Source organism: Cupressus sempervirens, chromosome 6, assembly GCF_028749045.1.
Source record: "Cupressus sempervirens isolate cs-2001-9-10 chromosome 6, ASM2874904v1, whole genome shotgun sequence".
In the NCBI taxonomy this organism is placed as follows: domain Eukaryota; kingdom Viridiplantae; phylum Streptophyta; class Pinopsida; order Cupressales; family Cupressaceae; genus Cupressus; species Cupressus sempervirens.
Window position 1 is genome coordinate 207,815,276 of NC_143123.1, and position 7,518 is coordinate 207,822,793.

Genomic DNA, 7,518 nt, shown 5'->3' on the forward strand with positions numbered 1-7,518 from the left:
GAGAAAGGAATTAGATAAGTGTCTAGCTAAAGAAGAAACTTTCTGGAGGCAAAAATCAAGGGAAATATGGTTAAAAGAGGGTGATAGAAATACCCTTATTTTCATAATTCGGTAAAAACTAGGAGGGCAAAAATAAAATTTTTGAGATTCAAAATCTAGAAGGGGATCTTATCCAAGATAGTGAGGGGATCAATTTAGAGGCAGTCAATTTCTTCTCTCAAAGGAGACAAAAAGAAGAACAGAACTTGAATGAGGTGGAAGAGGTCTTGGGTGTGATCCTAACTTTGATTACTGGGTCTCAGAACAAAGCACTGATGGCCCTAGTCTCAGAGTGTGAAGTCACAGAAGCTTTAAAAGGTTTAGGAGGGGATAAAACACCAGGCCTAGATGGATTTCCTGCAATGTTCTTTTAGAAATTGGGGTTTATTTTTCAAAAAGAATTGTGGGAAGTGATCGAGGAATCAAGACAAGGGGGGCTTCATTCTTAAAGATTTCAACGACGCTTTCATAGCTCTAGTGCCAAAAAAAGCCACACAATTGACCTTTGAGGAATTTAGAACAATATCTTTATGTAACACAATATATAAGATTATTTCAAAGGTCATGGCTAATAGACTTAAACTGGTTTTAAGCTCAATCATTTCGAAAGAACGGAGTGGATTCTTACCAGGAAGATCTATCTTTGAAGGTGTTGTTGTTGCACATGAAGCAGTCCACACAATTCGAGCCTCAAAAATGCAAAATATGATGGTTAAATTAGACATAAAACATGCCTATGATGAAGTTGACAGAGGTTTCTTGCTAAGTGCGCTACGGAGGTTTGGGTTTGGATAGGAATGGGTGCAATGGGTGGAAAGTTGCATATTTACCCCTCGTTTCTTGGTATTGATAAATGGAAGCCCTCAAGGATTCTTTGAACAAGGAAAAGGCATCAGATAAGGGGACCCCCTATCCCCTTTTCTCTTTATCATTATGGTTGAGGTAATGGGAAGGTTAATTCATAGACAACGGGAACAAGGGAGGTGGAAAGGGATCAAAATAACAGAGGTAGTAGAAACCCAAACTCATTTGCAATTTCTAGATGACACCTTTTTAGAAGGAATAACACATGTTGAGGAAGCAAAGGCTATGAAGCATGCTCTAGAACTTTATGGAAGAATATCAGGGCAGTTCATTAATTGGAATAAATCAGAGTTCTTCTTTTTTAACACCCCACAATGTGTTAAAGTTAGAATCTGCAAGATCATAAATATAAAAATTGGATTGATGCCAAGTAAGTATTTAGCGATACATTTTTTGAAGGCAAAAATAAAGCAAACCTATGAAATAATCTGATTGATAAATGCTAGAAGAAGATGGAAGGATGGAAAGGAAAATGGTTGTCTTCAATAGGTCGAATTCGTATGCTCCAAACAGCAATCTCAGCCATGCTAGTATTTACAATGATGTGTTTAGATATTCCCAAGAAAGTTGTTCGCATTTTGGAGCGAAAGATGAGAAAATTCTTTTAAAATGGGTCCAATGAAGGAGATAAAATTCCCTTACTAGCATGGGAGAAGATTTGTAGACCAAAGGATAAGGGAGGAGCGGGGATTAGAAACTAGCAATTCATGAATAAAGCATTGGGAGCTAAACTAATATGGGCAATGTATGAAAACCCACAACTCTACTAGGTGAGAGTTCTAAAAGGAAAATATTTAGATTGAGATGAGGATCAAAGGATTTTTACAGTGCGAGATCCATTGAAAGGGTCAGCAATATGGAATTTCATGCTCTCTTGCAGACAGATTATTATGAAACATATTTCTTGGCGTATAGGGGATGGGAAACAAGCAAAATTTTGTGAGGACTCTTGGAATGGACTTAAAGTTTTGGGGAATGATGAAAACTGTAATGAGCTAAAAGCCTACTTTAAAGATAGATGGGGGGATTTTGTGTCTGATTATGTGGCATAAAAGGAGGGTTTGGAAGGAGAGGAATGGTGCTAGAAAGATGTCTCAAGGGAGGAGCTGACAAAACAATAGAAGCAACAAATGGAGAGTATCTTAAAGGAAAGAAGATTGCTCTTGAGCACAAAGAAGGATAAAACGATTTGGTGTGGGTCTCTATCAGGTAATTACTCAATCAAATTAGGCTACAATATTTTGTGAAACAAATAGTGAAGCTTTTATCTCAAAAGATCTATGCTGGAATAAGGATATACTACCTAAGGCAGAAGCCTTTGCATGGTTAGCTTACAATGGTCAAATTCTAACTACGGAAAGGCTAAGGAAAATAGGCATAATAGGACCATCAAGACGCCCTTTGTGTGAGAAGAATGAGGAAAAATTAGATCACATGTTGGTTCAATGTAAGTATGCAAGGAAATGTTGGGATTTGGTTCGATTTAAATTGAGATGGCAGGGGCCAAGAGCCCAAAATGTCAAGGAGGCTTTTGATGGATGGCCAAGGGAGCAGAGTAAAACAACTCTCTAAAGCATTTGGTTAGTTGCTCCCTCACTAATTATATGGGAATTGTGGAAAGAATGTAATAGAAGAATTTTTCAAGGAGAAAAGGAGAATTTGAGAAGATGTTTAAATAGAATTATTTATGTTATAGAGGAGATAGTAAGTGCCTTGGCCACAAAAAGGCAAGCAATGCAGATACCTTATACAAAAGAGGATAGTGTGTTACAATCTTCATGGCCAAGGATAAGATTTAAATCACCCTCAAGTGCACTGGTAACCAATAAGAAAAAGTTAAAGACTAACAAGATAGAATGGAAAGCTCCAATGGAAGGGTGGGTAAAATCGAAATTTGATGGAGTTGCGAGTGGCAATCCAAGAGCTTCAGGTGTTGGGATTGTTTTGAAAGATAGTGCAGGCCACATTTTATTGAAAGGAGCAAAAAAGCTACCCATAGGCACCAATAACGCAATAGAGTGTCAAGTAGCTTTGTTAGCAAGAAAGGAGGGGATGAAAAAGCTGCATCTAGAAGGTGATTCTCTAATAGCAGTGTAGGCAATTTCAAAAATGCAAATTATCGCATGGCATCTCCAAATGGTAATTGATTTAATTGTAGAAGAATTGAGCAATTTTGAAGATTTTAAAATTACTCATATCAAACGTGAAGGAAATATAGAGGCAAACACTCTATCAAAATGGGCAACATCCTTAAATGATGGAATGGTGTGGATTGAGTATCCAATGTGTGGGGTGGATTGGAATCAATTGATGCAATAATTTGGAATATTGGAAATATTAATTGAAATGCTCTCAAAGGATGGTTTAGTCAGAAAAGGATAATAAAGGCAGATTTCAAAAGTGAAATTGGTCCTTTTTGGCTTGTGTGGGCAATGAAAAATGTGCGGCAGTAGAGGTGAATCCTAGAAATGATCGTCGATGCATTAAATCTTGACAGAGTTGCATCAGCAAAGCGTGTGAAGAGCTCTTTTAATAAGAAGGGAGGGTAGTTAATTAAAGCACACTTCTGAATTAAGAAAGAGCAATTGTGAAGTGTCAATGGAGCCAAAATTTACCTTCAAAACAGAGAAGCAGCAGAAAGTTTCTTTGGAAGGGTGGTAGATTGACTATTGAAACAGATGGTGAAATGCCCATCAGAAGAAGTCATTCGCACAATGCAAGAAACCTTGGGTCCCCTCTTCCAATAGGTAGACCATCGATGGAAGGTTCAAGTGGATATTATGATGATTTTGATGGCTTGGGGTCTACATGTGGGTGACCACGAGCAGAATGTGGCCTAGGTAAAGGAGGCTCTTTTTGAAAAGGCCTTAATTCCATAAATGGAGTCGCTTTTGGAGTGGACACACCTTGGGTGGACCTTTGATTTCAACAAAGGTTATGAAGATGACAACAAAGGGAGGGAGAAAGGGATTTTCCCCTTTGTTAACTAGCCACGGGGGCAGGTTCACAGAGATGCTTACATAAATGAACGCCATTAGGCATGGGAAAGCCTAAAGACTGCAATTCGATCTCATTATGAACGATTGAGGAAGGCTACTTTTCCTATAGCTTTCCCAAGGAAAAAGAGATTTGCAAGGAAATTTTGCAGAGTCTAAAAAAAATGGTGGACACACAATTTTGTTGAAGATAGTGCAACCCCTTTTTGCAGGAAGGAAGATAATGAGGGATATTATTTTTGAGGGCAATGAAGGAATGTGGTTTTAAGAACACACCATGTTTTGCCAGGATCAAAAGGTCATTTGGAGCAGAAGGTAGAGCAAAGGTAGGATTAATGGCTCTGTACATGGCATAAAAACCTGAGCAACAGAAGGCAAACAAAGAAAAATCATTTTTTATTGTTTGAAATGGTGAAAGTTTGCTAGATTCAGTAATGCTAAGGTCAGCATGACCTTGTAAGTAGATTTAGTAAATATATAGTTGTTAAGTGTGATTATTAAAGGTAACAAGTCGGATAAAGAGGTGTTTATGTAATGGACGTAGAGGAGGAAAAAAGCATATTGTATATAATGGTCCTATAAGATAGAGATTTTGGACCTTTTTGTTATCTTTGTAAATCTTATTATATCAATAATATATAAACTTATTACCGACAAAAAAATAAAAAATTAAAGTTTCTATAAATTTAAAAGGTATTTTTAGATATTATTTTATTATATCATTTACATAAAATGTTTTTTAAATAATAATAAAAATTTATAAACTACATATAAACAAATATACATACATATAATTTATTTTTAAATTAAATCACAAATAACTTTAAAAATTTAAAAATAAAACTAATTATTAATTGTGAATAGATTGAAATTATTTATAGCTTAAAACAATAATATAATATTAAATAATTAATATAAAATTTAAATAATAATAATTAAGAAAATACATGATCAAGTCTTAAAGTGCTAAGTATCTATGTAACTTAAACATTGAATACAATATTTACAAAATGTCCCCAAAGAGTAATGGTATCTTATAAAAATATATTGTATCCTTAAGTCGTAAGTAAAAATAATTTTTTTAATTTTACAATAGTATTTTTTTGAAATTGAGGTAATACAATATGTTAACTGTCAAATTGTTTTAAGAAAAAAATATTTTTTGAGTGAGGAAATATTATATCTTATTGTTTTTAAATTAATTTTTAGAAAAATAACATTTTAAATGATATTTGATGATGTTACCTTTGTTCTATAATTCATCAATCATACTTTAAAACTCTTCTAAAAATAAACATTAGATTTCTTATTTTAATAAAATTTATTAAATATTATTGAATTATAAATATCAAAATTATTATATTAATATTTGAGCTTAAAAATATAAATGTTGATAATAGTTATATAACTTAGGCCCATTTATGGGACTAGTAGGGTTTATCCTATTTCAAAGAGGGAAAGGTATGATGGTCGCCACCAAGAGGAAGGATGGGTCAAAATAAGTTTTGACGGAGCTGCTAGAGGAAATCTCAAGGTCTCAAGGTGTGGTTGTGTTGCAAGAGATTACAAGGGCAACACTCTTGCATTCATGGCCAAACATCTAAATGATTTTTGAAAGAACAATGTGGTAGAATGTTGTGCAACAAAAGAGGTTCTCATATTAGGAGCTAAACTAGGCATTCAAAAACTCCATATGGAAGGAGACTTGGAGATCATCATTAATGGCATCAAGAAAGGGAGATTAGAAGCATGGCAACTCGATAAATATATTCAACAGATCAAAGGATTGCTATTGGAATTTGAATATTTCAAGGTCTCCCACACCTATCAAGAAGCAAATAAGGTGGCGGACATGTTGGAAACATGGTCGCACATGCTGCTATGGGAACTTAGAATGAAATATTGAGGACCTCAGATTTGTCATGTTAGGTTAAAGAGAGAAATATTATGTTTTGAAAACATTAAAACAATGATTTTTCATCCTCATCAAGCAATTGAGGAAGGCATCATGACTCCAACCTTGATGGCATTTATCATTCTACCACATGCAGAGATCCCAATCTTTAGTACGTGTCTAATTGTTAAATCATTCATCAACATCCCCAACACTTGCTTGTTTCCAGAGGGTTCGAAACAAGTTAAATTCAGGAGAAAGCCAAGGCAATGCATAGAAATTTTTCAAAGGCAATGGATATGGAGGCAAATTTTGCTTTAGGCTCTAAGAACCAGACACAATCATATGATGGGAAGATCACTATTTAGTGTCTTAAGACCATATTTATTTTTAAAGAGTCAGATTTCATGGAGGGTGTTCTGCAGATGTTTGGGTTGGATTACTTGGATGATTACTGGAAAAGGTGCTCAAATTTGGATATGATGTCTTTGTTTGTGGCACTAGCACTAATGGTAACTGAGACAAAGGAGGAAATTTGTCGAGTAGTTGTGACGTGTGTGGATAGATAGTGGCTACAAGGGTTGGAAGAAATTCTGGAAAGAGTTATTTTGGGCGTGGACATTGAGATGGGTGAGGAGCCTTGGAGATTGATCGGTGGAGGGGAATCGTCGGTTCAACCCCTGGTTGTATGATCCTCTACAAGTCCTAAGGAAGTGCATGTCCCAATTGTAAAGCAAGGCTAGAAAAAAATTGTGGACTTTCTGCAAGGGAGAATCTGGGTTTTGGAGGAGAGCAGATGAGGTTTCATGAAGGTTACACCACACAAGAGCACGCTAGCTCCAGGGCAGGCCCTGCATCATCAACTTGAAAAGAATAAGAAGCAGGAGGGGGGAGCATCCTTGACACAAGGAATGTGAGTGGATGTCTCATTGCTTGAAGAAGAGGGAGGCGGCTGCAGTAAGCGTCATTAGGCTAAGCAGGGTATTTCAAGGCCAAGCTCTATGCAGGACAACCACTCTACGCCAACATTCACTCATGAGGAGGCAACCTACTAGTTTAAAGATTAAAGATTAGTCTCAGAAAATTGGTGGTGGAGGTCATTGAGCGTATGTGCGTAGTTTTCTCTATGGTGTTTTATGTTCTTGGGTTGGGTGGTTAGTGCTTTTTGCAAAAGTGTTTATACACTGTTACTTTGTAATGAAATGTGTATGGCCAAGGGGATGGGTAGAAACTAGGCAGTAAGATTTATGGCCATACTTTCAATTATATTTTCTCTCTTCTATATCAATATAATATATGTAATGTTACTTATCAAAAAAAAAAAAGTTATATAATTTAGTCATAACTATTAAGAATTCTTATTTCTATATTTAATTTTTTTTAAAAGAAAAGTGGACTGGCATATATATATATATGTATGTATATATATGTATATGTATACATATGTATGTATGTATATATGTATATATATATACATATATATATGTATGTATGTATATATATATATATATGTATATATATATATGTATATGTATATGTATATATGTCTACATATATATATACATATATATACGTATATATATACATATACATGTATATGTATATGTATATGTATATATGTATACATATATATACATATCTATATACATATGTATGTATGTATGTATATATATATATATATGTATATATATATGTATATATATGTATATATGTATATATATGTAT